General features: G+C 32.7%; 1 pseudogene; it reads right to left on the reverse strand.

Annotated features, from left to right (window-relative positions):
* Positions 1-7,059: 7,059 nt before the first annotated feature.
* LOC128159282 (heavy metal-binding protein HIP-like) lies at positions 7,060-14,667 on the reverse strand (annotated as a pseudogene).
* Positions 14,668-19,110: the final 4,443 nt, after the last annotated feature.

A 19,110-nucleotide genomic window follows, 5' to 3' on the forward strand; every position in this document is an offset into this window, starting at 1 on the left:
ATGCGTGATAGAAGCTATGTACAGTGTAATTGGAAACTTTCATTTTATATCAATATGTAGTATTACCTATTATAACAAATGAGAGTATAGCCCAACTGCCACACGCAATACATGTCCTTTACCGGCGCCACCTCCCTCCCAATAAAAAATGAAACAGTTGTCGTTTTATTTGCTAAAATGTGTGTGGTTCAAGATTTTTCTAAAGGACATACCCGATTAGAATTTTTTTAAAAAGTCGTACGTGTCTATCTGTCTGTCTGTCTCTCTCTCTCTCTCTCTCTCTCTCTCTCTCTCTCTCTCTCTCTCTCTCTCATATCGACAATGGCATTGCCATACCCTACAATACACTATTCTTATCTGGATTTTTGTCTTTGAGGTTGTAAATCATTATATCTTCTATGGTATAAAACTTTATCATAACCTATATTTTGACATGTCGATTATTTTTTGGAGTTTCGTTTCATAGCTAAAACATTTAGATTAAACAGATCTTTCTTCGCGAGCCGATTTTTACACAGTTGGGGCGAATACACTTCGGGTTTAAATTGTTCGGGGGGAAATACATACAGGGCAAACAAAACCACTTAGATTCGCAAAGCCAACAGTGTTATTTCTAATTTGATTGTTTATACTGTGTGGGGTTAATTCATCAATGTTAATTTAACCATTTTATAACCACTATATATGTATGCATACAGTGATACACTAGTACTATGATTATAAACAAATCGTTGAGATATTATCTCATAATACGGAATTATTAATAAATACATTTTTTTCCTTTTCCTCAGTAAACAACTTATTATGAGTCTTACTTTTGGAATTGTTTTCAATATAGAAGGATACCTACTCTCTACAATTAAAAGTAGGGATGATAGGGTGCCAATTTGTTCACATTGCCGATTTCTTGTGCAGAGAACAGTAAAACCCTTTATTTGATTCTGCATGAATATTTCAAAATTAATTGTTGTACATATATTTTGTTATAACTCATTCATTGATTTATCAACAAGAAAGAATAAAAGCATATGTTTCACAGCAAAGTTAAGTTTCTCTGTTGTTTCCCTCCCCCCCCCCCCCGGCACCAAAATTGACAATAATTACATATAAGTCATACAAATGTTTACTTTTTTTGTAAGTAAATCTCTAAAGATGTAAATAAGCACTGCAAACAAAGATGTGTGTATTTAATATACTACTACATTACACTTAGCCAGATAAAATGTAATCAGGATGAAGCTACAAGGGGTGAGTGGTGCAAATTTACCAATTTGTCGCCATACACACAGAACACCAAATAAAGAAACTGTGAGTGGTGTGTGGAATGCATAAAAGATGGCAGCAAATTATCTCAAATAATCAGTGCAGAAACCCACAAATAGGATGTTATTTGTTACATATCCTGCAAAAACATTGATAAAAAATGTTATCGTCCCATAACATAGCCGATTAAGTTAATGTGTACAGATGGTCAACGTACATGTAATTCTAATATACAAGAAGGCGGACGTATCAGGCGGGGATCCAGAAAATTGAATTTCAAAAATGATCGGTTGAATTACATTAAATGCTTTGAAAATTGTTTTAAACTATCGCACGGGTCAAAATGCGTGATAGAAGCTATGTACAGTGTAATTGGAAACTTTCATTTTATATCAATATGTAGTATTACCTATTATAACAAATGAGAGTATAGCACAACTGCCACACGCAATACATGTCCTTTACCGGCGCCACCTCCCTCCCAATAAAAAATGAAACAGTTGTCGTTTTATTTGCTAAAATGTGTGTGGTTCAAGATTTTTCTAAAGGACATACCCGATTAGAATTTTTTTAAAAAGTCGTACGTGTCTATCTGTCTGTCTGTCTGTCTGTCTCTCTCTCTCTCTCTCTCTCTCTCTCTCTCTCTCTCTCTCTCTCTCTCTCTCTCATATCGACAATGGCATTGCCATACCCTACAATACACTATTCTTATCTGAATTTTTGTCTTTGAGGTTGTAAATCATTATATCTTCTATGGTATAAAACTTTATCATAACCTATATTTTGACATGTCGATTATTTTTTGGAGTTTCGTTTCATAGCTAAAATATTTAGATTAAACAGATCTTTCTTCGCGAGCCGATTTTTACACAGTTGGGGCGAATACACTTCGGGTTAAAATTGTTCGGGGGGAAATACATACAGGGCAAACAAAACCACTTAGATTCGCAAAGCCAACAGTGTTATTTCTAATTTGATTGTTTATACTGTGTGGGGTTAATTCATCAATGTTAATTTAACCATTTTATAACCACTATATAAGAGCTATTAAGACATTTATTTGTAGGAAAGAGCATGTACGAATGATCTTTATTTAGAACAGTTTGATGTTGCTAGGATACAGGTTTCAGATCCATGATTTGATTGGTTAATTTAGATATTGAATCTCGAATTTCGAATCTCGAATCTCGTATTTCGAATCTCGTATTTCGAATCTCGAATCTCGAATGATCATTCTCGGCTTTCGTAGTTATCTTTAAGTAACAAATCCAAAATCTGAATCCAATCAATGACTGCTTCTTACATCAATACAATTAGTAATTTAATAAACATTCAAAAAATTCAGTATTAAAGGGTACTAAAAGGCATAGTTCTTCCATGTATTTTGTTTGCAAGGAAAGAATATATTAACTTGATGTCAAATCAAATTATCACCTATCCATCAATTATTGATAAGTTAATCTTATCTAAACGAATCGAAATTTTATCGAAATAACACAAGACTAATGTATCTTTGTTTTTGTTTAATTGAAGAGAATGTGTGCTTCCTTTTGACTCGGAAACTCTTGTTTTGTTTTGTTTGAAAAATGTCACAGTACTGCTAATATTTAATACACCCGTCGTATAAAAACACCTTAAGTTTAAATGATCTAAAGGTTTTGAAAACAAGTTTTATTTTTTTTCAACCAGTTAATCAATATTTTATTGAACTTTAGAAATATACCAGTGCTAGAGTTTCACTCCAGAGAAATTGCTATGATTTTCAACATAAATCGTTTACATATGGTTTCCATTTATTTGTATCCACACTTAATAATCTTTCTTCATTTTGATGGTTGCATGAGAATATGATATTGAAAATGTTTCGAGACCTTTTCCATCATTATGATATAATGCCGTTCGATGACCATTATGTACAATTTCAGTTATAAAACGTTTGCCTCCTTTTGTTCATGTTGCCCAGGTAAAAGAGTAGATTCCATCAGACGGTGCTGAACATATTGCAGTTGTTCTGTCGTAAGCTTTTACCTCGTTCAACGAAACGTTGTCAAAGATAACAGTTCCCTTGTGTTTCATATTTTCCATAGTCTTGGTGAGTGAAGATTGGTCTGTTTTGACACTTTATGAAATTGGTATAATGTCGATTTCAGTAAACAGTCATTGTTTTGACTGAATTTAATTCCGGATTCTTATAGCTATTTAAAAATTTAACACGTTAATTCAATCATGTATATGAGATGTTTTTAAACCTTTGCGTTCCAACTTTTCATAGCCAAGTCCATTGTAAATCGGTTTGTAGTTGTTGAATCTAGTCAACACCTGTTGTTGAGTTTTAGGGCAGTTCTTATCACAAAAAGAGAAACGCTGACCTCCAAAATTTGGACAGTCGAAAACAATATTTACCGGTAAATTGCATTTCATAGTAAACGAGAGAATGAGAGAGAGAGATAGAGAGAGAGAGAGAGAATGAGAGAGAGAAACAAAGTGAGAGAAAAAGACACAAAGAGACATATATGAAAAGAAAAAGACATAGAAATAGAACGAAAGACAGAAATTGTGAGAGAAAGAAAAAAAGGAAAAAGAGAAATGAAGAAAACAAACGTATCAAAGCATGATTGTTTTTTTAATCAGCATTTACGTTGCATAGCTTGTGAGAAGTTTCAACATATTTATATGAACCCAATTCAACGTCAGAATATCGTATTTCAACCTAATTACGCTATACAGTCATTTGCTAAGATTGCTTTACATCTCTGTGTATATGAAAAATAAAATAGCTCGCCGTTTTTTTCTTTCGATTAATTTTTTTCATTTTAAAATAGTTTTTGTGTTCAAACTTATAAACATCACAAACACTCATAAAACCTTTGAAGTAGGTGTTTACATTGATAAATAGAATGACTTGAAAATTCACGAAATAAAATTATATAATTATATTATTATACTTTCATGTTAAATACTGAAATCTGATTGGTTTAGACCCAGTTGATAATCCGTTCTATTACCCTCAGCGTTAGCAACACACTTAGCAACGGATAACACTATATAAATAGTGCCTGTTTGGGAGGGTAACATTTGAAATTGACACCCCGAGAAAACCATTGTCAAACGACGCGAAGCAGAGGTTGACAATGGTTTTTGAGGGGTGTCAATTTCAACTGTTATCCTCCCAAACAGGCACTATTTATTTTGTTATACTGAATGTCTTAATTTTAAAGAAAACTTAACTGCTTTTACATAGGAATAACGTGAATTCAAAGGCGAACCGTACGCGCATTATTTTCGCGCATGTAACAATTTCAAATGTTACCCGTTGTTAAGTGCGTTGCTAACGCTGAGGGTAATAGAACGGATAATGAACTGCGTCTAAACCAATCAGATTTCAGTATTTAACATGAAAGTATAACAAAACGAAATGTTACATGCGCGTAAATTATGCGCGTACGGTTCGCCGTGGAATTCACGTCATTTTTATATAAAAGCAGTAAAAAATCTCTAACATTAAGACATTAAGTATAATTATATAAATAATGCCTGTTTGATAACACAGTTATCGCGTTGGTTGACAATGGTTTCCTCGGGGTGTCAATTTCAACTGTTACCCTCCCAAACAGGCACTATTTATATAATGTTTCACATTTTGTAACTGAAATGTCTTTAAATCAACAGCAAAGATAAGATAAGACTATAGCGATTGAAATTACCTGCACGTGCCGAGATGTCAAAACATAAAATTGGTTTTTCTCTGCACATGCTTAAGTGACAATATTTTTGCAGTAAGTTAATAAAAAGAAAAGCACTAAATATGATGAAATGTAATGATCATTTAGAAAACAGCCAGATTCGTTAGACACATTGCACTTTCTTAAAATCTGTTGTTAATTTTATTTTCGACATTGCCGCTAATTTCATATAATTGTTCTCATCTGCAAGGGTAACGTCATTTCAATCGGCAACTTAAACCACCGAAATGCTCTGACCGAAATTCAACAAAACCGGATGTATTTGTGATATTCAGCAAAGATCACTGTCTAGAGTCACAACCAGAGGTCAACGTAAATGCATCGTTCTTGACTATTTAAAAGTTAATAGGAAATCTTTCACCCCGACGACAAGACGAATAGATACAGTACCCGCAACTTTTTTTTTTTTACAATCCTATATCCTATCGTATCGTGTATCAATCCTATCGTATCGTGCGTGAATACTGTTCTATCGTGCGTTAATTCGATCCTAATTTATTACTAAGTTGCAACTCGTTCGGTGCGCCGTATACGAATATTTATCGAACAAGAATTGTAAAATCCTATCCAACGTTCCATCATGATACTAATTTATATTTTTTTTTTAGATCAAAATTAACCAATATTACATGTAAATCATATCTGTTAACATTGAAAATGAAAAACGAAGTTCTTAGGAACAAGGTAACATGTTTACCTGTATATCGTATATATTAAATCGTACATAGAGTGTATACCTGCGTAAACATTAACTTTTATGCAATATAATTTTTTTGCATCATATTTTACAGAAACAAAAGTATTTATGATATAATTTATATTTTTATAAAATCAAAACCCGAGTTGTATTTTAATTGAACCCGTTATTTTCTGTGTGATATTAGATTTCAGGCTGAAATGTTCTCAACAATCAGCTAGGGTGTGTGGAAATAAAAACAATAATAACAAATCGTACGCAGAATGTGTATCTGCGTAAATATTTATTTAACTTGTCTGTAATAATTCGTTTTAATGCATTATTTTCTTATACAGAAAGAAATCATGTTATGTACTTATTTATATTTACTTTAAACAGGAGTTGGATTTATATAATTAAACCCGCTATTTTCCGAGTGATTTAATCTCGGGCTGAAATATTCGCGGCGATCGGCTAGGGTGTTCGGTAATGAAACAATTTTAACAATACAGAAAATTTATTGATCATTAAAGCTCCTAAATTTAGTTTTAAAAAATTTACTGGTCAATTTTATGAATTTTATAAATGATGCAGCGATGATTAACAACTCGGCAATTGTTACTAAAAAAAAATTCCACGTAGATATTTTTTTGTACGTGTTCTTTCTCAAATTCTGCCAGATCAGTTTGTTCGAAAAGATCGTTTAAAGCGATTATACGTTTATCATGAACATCGTTTATCCTTTCCTATCGTGTATCAATCCTATCATATCGTGCGTGTATATTGTTCTATCGTGCATTAATTCTATCCTTTCGTGCGTGTATACTGTTCTATCGTGCGTTAATTATATCCTATCGTGCGTAAATCCTATCCTATCGTTTATCTTGTAAAAAATAACGTTGCGGGTACTGTATGCTTATTTCATATAGTAAATACATTATGTTGTGTGAACACTGAAAAGTTCTGTTGATTGTATAATTCATACTTTTACAAAACTGTTTCTCCTCCCTCAAAAGTTACAGTGCATACATTTTTGAGCTAAATTATGAATGAATTATTAAATTCCAAACATAATCTATGTAACATTGTGTCATTTATTTGCCATTTGTTTGTCATTTATATCGAAAACCATTTGTTTGAACTTTTTATTAAAAGAACTTGCATGATTTCATTTTTGAGTTGGTTTTGTAGATTTTTAAATAACAAATTAACTCAAATGGTTCAATTTATACAAGTTTAAAATATATTGTTTCATATACAATTCGGTATGCACACACATGTCTATGCATTATAAGACTATATCTTGTATTTAAAAAATACTAAACAATTGTAAGTGTTAAGCTTCATATGCTTTATTTTGGTATCGTTATAGATGTGCTACAATTTTGCTCCAGAAAAGTAACACCAACCTCCATGGGCATGCTGCCCAGAGGTACCATGGGTTCTGATCCAGACCTTATCGCCTTTCTTCATTTTGATGTTAACATGTGAGGTTGACATAGAATATCCATCGTGACCCCTTCGTATGATTTAATGCAACTTTTTTGCCATTCAGCACAATTTCAGTGAGGAAACATTTTCCGTATTTTGTTAACACTGTCCATGTAAAGGAATAGATTCCGTCCAACGGTGCTGTAAATTTTCCGGAGCTATTGTCGTAAGCGTTTCCTTCGTTAAATGAAACTTTATCAAAGATCATAGACTCTTGGTTCTTCAAGTTTTGCAATGTCTTGGTAAGTGAAGATTGGAAAGCAATCGGATCTATTTCAGGATTAGAAATACAATATTGTTACGAAAAAAAAATGGACATAAAAAAGATGATAAATTAAAATATTAAAATAATCTCAAGGAAAAGAACATAAAAACAGTTAAAGATGGATGTCATAATTCTCAATATGAATTATTAACACCAGCTTTTAGAGTTATACGTATACTATTAAAATAGTTTGTACTATTGTGTATGGTGGGTAAAGCCTGCTCAAAAGTGACTCTCTACTCTTTTACGTGTTATTGGCTGAGCTTAAAACTCAACAATCAATACTTGTGTTAAACGGGAAGTTGCAACGAATAAATCTTATTACGTACATGTACTTTGCAGCATTCAATTAAAAGAATAGCAGAATAAGCTGTGTATCCGGGCAGTTGTACAGCGACATTTTGCTATTGGGTAAGAAAAAGTTTCTATGACGTTTCTACATAGTCATAATCAAGATTCATGGTGAACCCTGACGATACCTACTACCATATGTTTCGTCAATCCTTAAATCAAAATATAAAAATGAAAAGTTTTTCCAGACCTTTGCAGCGTACATTTTGGAAACCTATTCCATCACATATCGCCTTGTAGTTCTTGTATCTAGTCACCACTTGTTGTGGAGATTCATTTGCAGTTACCTCCAAGAGAAGAGCGAAGCTCATCAACAAATGGCAGATTCTGAAAAGGATTTTCAAATTTACAATTTAAAAAAACCCCAACAACTTAGTAATATTATATCACAAGAGAGAGAGAGAGAGAGAGAGAGAGAGAGAGAGAGAGAGAGAGAGAGAGAGAGAGAGAGAGAGAGATAACCTTGTCATATTTGTTTTAGAAAAACCAACAGTTGCTATTTCCTTGCTTGGGACGATTTTTTATACAAAAGCTCAAACCACTTTTACTATTAAATTACAAACACCTCACGCTAAACGATCATTAGATGGATTTTTGTTGCACTTGCACCAATTTTGGAAGCTTTCCTGGCAACCAATCAAATGAAATCAGCTCACACAATTCCATTTCATTTTATTTTATAATAATATCAAAAGGGCAGCAATAAGATTTTGATTGTCTTAGTTTTAGAGCATTAATAATAAATTGAGAGCATTGCCGGGGATAAGTACATACTAAAGTTCTGAATAATTCAAATTCTTCATAATTTGTTGAGCCAGTGGTATTTCTAATAAGTAAATTTCGTAAATCATTATATAATGTACATTTTAGGATGAAGTGAATTTCATTTTCAATTTCATTTAAATTACAAAAAACACAGAGTCTGTCAGTTAAAGGTTCATTTCGAAAGCGTCCAGTTTCAACACGTAAAGGGAGAATTCCACATCGGAGCTGAGCTAGGGCAGATCTTTGATTTTTTGGAATGTTCATGAGAAGATAATTTTCTGTTGAGAAGTTTTGCTTTAGGAGACGGTAAGTTCTGAGTTTGGGAGAGTTTTGAAGATTTGCGAACCAAATGTTTTCTGATGTCGAGTGTTGGTTTTGGATAAAAAGTTGGACGTCACAGCATATTGCGTTAGTATAGATATTTGACATGTTCACGGAATTAAGCACAGCTTTTAGTTGGCAGTTCCATCCCCTTTCGTTGTTAAGGCATTGATCCCAGATGAAAACTTGTTTTGCCGTCCTGTTGTTGTCCATTGTCTGAAATTTGTTCCAAAGGCGGACCATATTAGATTTGTGTCTGGAGCTAGCAGGGGCCCATCCGGTTTCTCCTCGTACGCAGGACAGTTAAGGCAACATTTTGCTTTTAAACAGCAGTAAAAGGAGGTCGTTTTGCTTTTGTTTATTCATTTCTGCATAATGAATCGTTCAACACTATTTTGGATGTGTTTGTAAAGATATGGATCACCTTAACTTGACCATGTCTAAATTTGACGGTCACGTGACTTTTTAGGGTCACGTGGGCTTCTTTTAGACAAAAAACGTCAATGTTAAATTGAAACAAAAAGTTCAAGTGCAAGGCAAAGAAAGTTTAGAGTAAGTAACATGGCAACATATTCAAAATTATCCATACATCACAGAAATCAATGTTCATTCAGTTGTTAAGTTTACTTGTTATGTAAATATTTTAAAAAACTGGCTACTTGTTCCTAAAATAGTGCATTTTTATATATTTGGATTAAAAAAACAAAGTAAACCTTCATCTCTCAACAAATGAGCATCAGTTTTCATAAAGAACTCGTAAAGGGGAAGAAAATCATATGAAGTTTAAAAATATCCATTGCCGTCTTGCACTTGGACTTTTGCATTTAATCTCTCAATCTGGAAGGTCTCTCAAATCAATACACATTTCAAACGCACAAGTGATCCCAAAAGGGGAGGTAACTCTTTGAGCGATAACTCTTCTGATAATGGCGCGATGTCATTTTATCACCTAATCCGAATTAATTTTAAGATATGTTTCAACATTACATTATGTAAATGGTTATTGAAACATGGTGTTTATGTTTTATTTATTCTAAAAGAGACAAGAAGAAGGTTACGACGAATCACCTGCATTTCCTCTGTCGCATCATGGATGTAAACAAAAAACCGCTGTGTCTCAGTTTTCTTGGTTAACCGCATCTGCGGAGTTAATGAGTTCTTAATATTTTTTAGGAATTTGAGAAAAATATATAAGAGCTAACTGTACACAATTATATATACGTCCCGGATAATATATATTAAAAAATAAGATATGTTTTTTTTCACAATGATTAAATGCCAGATGAATGCATATGCTGCCTTTGCCCAATGACTGCATATTCTATAGCACTGCATGGGTCTGTAAATATTATTTTGGGGAGGGGGGTTCAAAGGTGTAACTTTATTCAGTTTGCCAGGGGCCAGGTACCATGGTGTTTTACTATATAAATTGTGAATTAAATTAAAATTTTCCACAGGGACTAAAAATGTAGATCTGCCCATGTACATGTATGTAGCCTTTTCTCATCCCCCATATTATAAAGCAAATCAACAGTATTCACCTTTGTGTTACACATGTTACACTTTTAATTTTAACAACAATTAAAATTTACTTTTATTTTTATTCAAGACATGCAGAATGATTAAGGGGGGGGGTAACAAATCTATTCATTCAAAAAAAAAAATTTAATTGCTCATTTCTCATTACTGAGAAAGAAAAGAGGGTGTGTAAATCCTGCGACAAGGGCGATCAAATACATTTTGGTAGGTATATCAATATATAGAATTTAAATAAGTCTGAATTCTCCTATATCAGAGACTCTCTCTCCAACCCATTTACATCCTAAATACATGCAGCATATAGCAATTTAATATATGAACTTAAGTAAATGTCTCCTTTCACTTCTCAAACAAAATTATGAAATCAATATAAAAACAATTATATTTGGTTCATTAGTTTTATTGATTCAAGAAGATAATTAAATACATTTCTTAAAAAAATTTCTGTGACATCATTTAAACCTGACATATGCATGCAAACTCAAAATTGCAATTTCTTTATACTATGATGTCAATGTGTTTATTGTATGACTTCTTAGTTCTGCTCCTCTCCCCTCTTCAAAAACACAGTCTTCATGTTCTTAAAGTTCAGGTTTTTCTTTTCATCATTTCATCTTTTATATGACCCAGTATAAGTGTGCAGGTAAATTGTCACCAATAAGAACATCATTTATGTACCGGTAAATCCCAAAACAAAGCAGGTACCAGCTAAAATGAAAATTATACATATTTCAGTAAGTTTAACTTGTAATCAAAATGGCTGAAAGACTGAAATGGAGTATTTTCTACAATTTGATAGACAATAAATGGAATTGTTTATCTTAATAAACTTTTCATTATGTTTTGATGTGGATTTAAATTTTGCACAAATTCAAATACAGCTTTGAAATATCTTTTCAGTTTGATCGATTTGAAATTACAGGTATTAGCATCCTTACCCCTGATATGTGCATGATAGTTTAATTGCACCTCTTTATTCTACCCAGCATGACCTTAAAAGTGCACTTTTCTCTCTCTCCCCCCCCTCTCTCTCTCTCTCTCTCTCTCTCTCTCTCTCTCTCTCTCTCTCTCTCTCTCACTCACACTTAACTGATTTTATACAAGATTGATATTATAATGCTGGTGCGGTCAATGTGAAAACATTCCAATGTATTGTTAATATGTTGATGAGCAATTTGTAAACATGAACTATTCAAAAGTGTAAATTTATAAATAAAATAGGTTTCTATCAATCATATTAAAACATGAAACCATTCAAACATGGAAATGCTTTTTCTAATTGAATTGTCTCATAGAATTATCAGATTTTTCATTATTTCAATGATAAATTATTGTGCATGTATACATGTATGTTATTTACTTACATTTTCTTCAAGCCTTTTTTTTCTCAAATAAGTGTGACACTTTTCAAATTACTCTGCAAAAAACAAAAAAAATATTATGGGAATTAAGTCATACAATTTAATTTACATGCACATAAGAACATGTCAACAATAATTTGAACATTTTTGTGAAAGGTCTACATATATTTTGCATGGATGGGAAAAATGACCTACACTTCAAATATTATTTGAAAGTTACACATACACATTCTACACAAACAATACCATATATAGTATCATATGACCATGAAAGTAGATTCCTCATTTTGAGAAAATCAGATGGAGACATGCAGTCATTTGTTTATTATTATTTGGGTTTTTTTTATTACCAATAATACAGCATCATAAGTCTGAACCCAGGTGACAAGATTTCAAACAGTGTTATGATACATAGTAATATACTGAGTTCTAAATACAAACTATTTTATAGTAATAATTAAGAATTAATGTACATAAACATCTTATATCAACTGGATGAATGTGCAAAAAATATAAATGAACTGTCTTGGAAGAATATTGAACACAGTAGAAAGGTGTTATTGATCAGCTGTTCATCAATTTCCAGAAAATGAAATCAGCATCTTTTAGCCTGTACTGTACCGATTTTCAGAAAATCAAATCAGCTGTTTTCACACAGTCTTTGTGCTGTATTGTTTACTTACAATTTGAAAAAAAACCTAGCAGTTGTGTAAAGCTAAATATTGTCAGTACAAGTACTATGAACTGATTCGTGTCGATTGGTGAAAATGATCAACAATTTAACGGACTGGCAATAAATTTAAAGCTACATGTAGCCTACTTTGTATAGGCCTAAATGTAAACAATGCAGTCTCTCCTCATGTTTTGAACGAACCAACACACTAAATCGATCAGAAATGCATCAACAGTATAGAATCACAATAAAATAGTTATTAAGCTATATGGTACATTACAAATACACTGTATATCTATTCTACATACCTGATAAATCATCAAAAAATCGCCATCATCGGGAATACCAGCTACACGTGTTTACATCGTCTGACGAGCGCTTTTGGGACGCAGATTCACACCCATACGACAGATGCGTTATGGAAATTCTTCGTATATTCTGATTGTTGTAAACTTACCAAAACACACATGAATGATTCGTAGTTATATTTTTCTAATGCAGTATTAAATCGGCCGTATTTTTTGCTTAAACTGCTGTTTTCGGTATATTTTCTATATATGGAAATACAGAGGCGGGGCTTATATTATGACGTCATAACTCATTATCCCTTCATTAGCATATCAAAAGGATGTGTAGCCTTATCTATCCTGCGTACGGCTAGTAATGGTGCTAAACGATGTGTTCCCAGGAAATATCTTGCTGCTCGGTCCTGCACTTGGTCCAGTGAATGGAAGTTTTGGTATCCCCATACTCCGCTGCAGTAATCTATTACCGGGGCGACACAGCTATAAAATAATTTTTCAAACGTAGTGAACCCAATGTCCTTCAAGCTGTGGATTTTGGATATTAAGGAACCAAGAGCTCGTCCTCCAGACTTAGAAAGATTTTCGGCATTATTTTTAAAGTCTCTGTTTTCGTTAAATAACACTCAGAGGTATTTATAAACTGATGCATATTCTAATTTCGTGTTTCCTATGTAAAATGTAAAGTTGCTTTTTTTACTGTTTCGTTTTCGGAAATGTAAGATTTTTGTTTTTGCTAAATTGATTTGTAAGTGCCACTTTCTGCACCAGTTACTTACAACGTCAAGAGTGTCTTGCATATTTCTTTCATTTTCAGTGATGAGAGCTATATCGTCTGCATATAGAAGAATTCCAACATCAGTATGATGAATAGGGATTCCCTTTTTTGTATTTTTAACTTCCCTAGCTAAGTCGTTAATAAAAAGGGCAAAAAGGGTTGGCGGTAGGTTATCTCCTTGTCTAACTCCGGAGGTGGAGTTAAACCATGCGGTGTGATGGTCTCCTATGCGCACACAGGATTCTGTATTGTGATATAAAGATTTAACATTGTTGTAAAAATGACCGTCCACTCCGTTAGTTAGGAGACTGTATTGTAGTAGATCCCGGTCAACCGTGTCGAATGCTTTCTGTAGGTCAATAAATGTAACGAACGTGGTATCTCTATTTTGTATTAGACTGTTCAGAGTAAAAACGTGATCTTCACAATTTCGATCTTTTCTAAAACCATTTTGTTCATCAACTAAGAGTTCGTTGTCTTCTAGGTAAGCTGTTAATCTGTTGTTTAAAACGGAACTATACGCTTTGGATATGACCGAGAGTAGACTGATGCCCCTGTAATTCAGTGGAATTCTATGGTCAGAATTTGGGTCTTTTAAGATGGGATATATGATCGCTTTTTTCCAAATGGTCGGTATTTTGTGATTTTCAAATATAAAGTTGAACAATTTGTGCAGAGCTTTTATAACAGTGTCATTTTTTAGTACTTCATTTGGCAGTTGATCAATTCCTGTAGATTTCCCGTCTTTATTTTTTTTAGTACGATATTCCTTATTTCGTTTATATCTATAGTTTTGTTAAGCTCTGAGTTGGAGATGTATAATGGATCAAGCATGTTTTGTTCAAATGCATAAGATGAAACATTTGAGACGCAAAAACTATATGATCTAACAATTTTACCATATTGACAATGATTATTTAAAATTCAATTTTTGATTAGAGTGCAAGTTTTAAACAAGAAAATCGCATTGCTAAACTTCATTGCTAAAATCAGGCAGATGGTGCACTGGAAATGCTTGCAAAGTAATATGACTCAAATATAACTTATGATTTTTTTATTTCACAATGTCTTGATTTAAATGTATTTCTTTTTTGATACCCCATGGGTTCTAAATTGGTTAACAGGTCATTGCTATCCATTACATACGCTAAAATTGACAATACATGCAATTATACAGAGTGATATTCTGATAACATCTACATTTTATGCATGTCATAATTCTTGCTTTGTATTTAAATAAATAATCGTAATACTTCTATTAAAGTTTTCTCACAAATATTTCTGTGTTAATTGGATCTGTTATACCTCCCTGGTCATCATTTTCAAGAAAAGACTAGACATGGATTATCGCTTAATTAGAATTTGAACAAGGTCAATAACAAACATCAGGAGGTTTAAAAATGCAAAATGCAAGAAAGAGGGGGAAGAGAGAGAGAGAGAGAGAGAGAGAGAGAGAGAGAGAGAGAGAGAGAGAGAGAGAGAGAGAGAGAGAGAGAGAGAGAGAGAGAACAGGGTCCGGTAAATAAATGCGTTTTAGAATTAACATTCCAAGAATAACTCGTCTTAAAATCGATAAAAACATAAGGGACACATATTTAATAAAATCATTCATTAACCTCTTTAACTTCGGGCTAATACCATTACACACACCTTATTCATAAAACGAAACTTGATTAAAATATGATATGTGCAGTTCTAAATAATTGATGTCAACGTAGATAACCAACTGTCGCCCATTTGAAATTCATACCACGATCTACCACGACCTTCACATTTGGTAAATATGGATTTTTTTGTTGGGTGCAGTTGCGTAAAAGGTTTGATAGGGTTTTTCAGTAATATCACAGGGAGTATTGCTTGTAATGACGTCTCAAATATATTTTAGCAAGTAAATCAAATGCATCTTTCCTTATTTATGCAGAACACATGTAAGGTAATTATCATGATTTTCCTCAATAATACAGATAAAACACTACACTTACATTTTTTGCATATGTTTATTATAGAAACATTAACTTAAATGTAGATCATTAATAATTATATAGATATTGCTCCCATGTAAAAAAGAAGGAAAAAGAGTCCATCGAATTCATAATTAAGATACAATTTATATTGTTTATAATGAAGATTTTCAATAGTACAATATACTTTACAATTGAAAACCATTTTAAATACACATTCATGCTACCTTTAAAATTAGAACTATTTTTTTTTACATATATTATCAAATAATATTTTGATTATTATTTTTTAAATACAATCATATCACAAGAAAGTGAAAAATATTGAGTGAAAAATATTCCAAGATGGATTCATGGAATCAATTATTCCAAAACTGAAATTTTCTTTGGATTATAAAATAAAGTCCCCTCCGCCATATCGATCAGTAAGTAGGAAGAAAGGTCAGCACCGTCAGTGGTATTTACTTCTACTATCGTTATATATATCATCTGCTTCCTTCTTCTTGTACCTGTCTTTTTTCTGTGCGAAATTTTTCTTTAGGCATTATTCAGATTTGCTTAGCTACATGTATTTATATGGCATTTCATATGGGAAACTATTTTAGATTAATTTTTCGTGTTTTGAGGTAGGGCGTGATATATATGCAACAGCATTATCATTTAATTTTTGCAAAATAGATCAAATGATATAGATATGCCCATAGCATTTAAAGTATATATAATGTGTCAATGTTATTAATGGGTCAGATGCCAACTTTGTTGTCTCTAATATTCACATGAGTGACTTTTGCTGAGTACGGAGGTTGCACATCTTTCATGGGAGCCCCCTCGAAACACAGCGGGAAAGATCACCGACTACAGTCCAGCTGGCATTTGTGCATTTGTACTGTGGCCAAGCCTCCTCATGTAGATGCACGGTGACTGCTGAGAGTCTGGCCTCTGCCCACTTTGACTACACAACCAAACCAGCCGTAATCTTCATGATTGCCGCCCGCAGTGAGACGGGATACGGTCCTGCTATGCAGACCAGGTAGCTTTTAGGTATCTTTAGTAAAATATATAAAGTCCTGGTGTTTTATTGGGGAAAACAAGTTTCTTGAAATTGTGTATTTACTTCATGTTGAATTCAGATATTTAGTCTTTTTGCATTAGTTTGGATGTAAGGAAAACAAAATCAAATGAATTAAGATGCATTTCTCTGCAAATAGCAACTTGTCATTTTTATATATTTTTGGTGTGAAATATTGAGAATACAAAGCATGTATTGAAATGATTGGGCTAATACTTTGGTTTTATCAATATTTGTTGAATACCAATATTCTTGTTTTTCTTTGTTCAGTTGATCCACGAAATGTAATGTACATTGAAAATCAAATTCTGGTATCATATTGTATTAAACAAGGATCAAAATTAGCAAACTGTTGCATCCAAGAAACTGTAATTTTCATCATATCCACGAAAATTGATGGTCGTAGATATTGATGAAACCACAGTCAGTAGTGTTTTTATTTTGAAGCATTTATGATAGAGATACACATTTTCTTTAATTTATTCAGATGTTAATTTTATATGATTTTAGTTTTTTGTCCCAGATGCCAAGAGACCAGCTGCCCAGAAGGTGGCAGTAAAGAGAACTGTAGGAGTGGGTGGGTAAGGAGTTTTTTTTTATATCCACCTAACAGTCAGGAGAGGGTTTGAAATCAATCAATTACTTCAAACTCAAATTAAGATTTGGGATGAAATTCTGTTTGATAGTTTAAGCTTTTTTCAGTTTAAATCAGAGATGATTGGAAAGATAAAACTATTTGCTTATAGTCAGTGTAATCAAATCACTTCCAGATCAATTTGTAATAATTTGAAAAAGAAATTTCTACAATTTGTATTTGTGGAATAAGTCCTACGCAGCATTGTTAAGGCGTCCCGATGCTAAAATACGGCTGGAAAACGATATTATTTGAATCATGGCAAAAATAATTTTACCGGGAGTATTTCTTTAAATCTATGTTACATTTATTGACATCGATGTTAAACATTATATTTGATGCATTTTTGTGACGTCATATGTACTTCGTAATCACGTGACAAGCGAATCCTAATATTGCAAATGATCTAGTTAAAACGCTTCGGCGCAGGTGATTAATGACATTAAATCATACATAGTTTTAAGAAAAATCCTTTGTTAAGTCATAAACTTTGAAGTTCTTGCTTGGGAAAGAAATAGATATTTCGTTTATAGAAGATATTGTTGAAACATTCCACAAAATCATAAAAATAATGCACATTTTTACTAATCAAAAGCGATTTACAAAAAAATGGGGTAAATCCGAAGGTTTCCGCAGCACGATTCACATTGGTACTTATATTCTCTACCAATTTTACGTAAAATATTCAAAAATTGTGTTGATCTTTCACCTGCGCCAAGCTGGTTTTACATGCATTAAAATTTCTTCATTCAGTTGTTTACACGTAGCAGGGAGAGTCTCCAAACCACTAGTTTATAAATAGTCTTTAACTTAAAACGAAGCTTTAAAACTGCCGATTATTTGATACTGGTTTTTAATATGAATGAATTCTGTACGTCTAGTATTAACTGCAACATCTATATAAAGGAAACATGCGGTATTATACTGGTTTGATATAATTCACTTTTAACGTTAAGATACATTCCCTGAGAATTATCGACAGGAATGCAGATCGTGACGTCAAAGTTAATTATGACGTCATATCGTATGAAGTACAGACAAGTGACTTTCTACATATCGCATCGGGAAGCCTTAACATGCCCGTTTACGTAATTAAACTACTGGTACTGTTTAAACAGAATACTTTATGGTATTATTGGTCACATTTGGTTTGTGATCTGAGAATTTAGTACATATCAGCCTTAACTCTGAATGATAAAAATTTTGACAAAAAATATTTATTTTACATGACTATAAGTAAAATGTGGTATAAATTGTGTCCCAATTAGTTTGTGTAGAAATAAGAATCAAAGTACTGAAGTACTGTCGGGAGTTGATTTTATTGATTATTATCAATTTTAAAATTAACGATATGTTATTTTGCCTGGCAGGTAGTTTCTAATTAGGTCTTTCCACCTTTCAGTGAAAGAGTTTTTGTATTTTTTTATGTTTATTATTATTTTTTTCTTCTTCTCTTTTTTTTCCAGGGACAGCATTTTTATTCTTGAGATATTGAACCAATTTTTTCTTTATGTTATTGGCCATTAAAAGTTATGGTACCAAATGACCCTTTGCCTGATAACTCCCAGAACTTACACAGTTATTGCCCTTGTGTACGAAAAGCTTGTTATCGCTACTCCTGTGAAACCATAAGAGATAGAAACTTGGAACTTTTACAAATGTCTTCAGTACACTTAGAGGGTTCTTCAATCTATTCATACCAACATGATCTGAGCCCCCCCCCCCTTCTAGTAGCCCCTGAAAGTATTTACATTTCCATAAAATTATTTCCAACTTTTTTATTACTTATCATAGAGACTTCGACTACTTGAGATGGAAGGGTCTACCTCAAAGGTCAACGTCATTTGGAAATCTCTTTTTTAATGAGTTTTTAGATCTATTTTGTTTAGGATGGTAGAGAACAACTTTTTCATGGATG

The sequence above is a fragment of the Crassostrea angulata genome, chromosome 8 (genome assembly GCF_025612915.1).
Source record: "Crassostrea angulata isolate pt1a10 chromosome 8, ASM2561291v2, whole genome shotgun sequence".
Taxonomy (NCBI): Eukaryota; Metazoa; Mollusca; class Bivalvia; order Ostreida; family Ostreidae; genus Magallana; species Magallana angulata.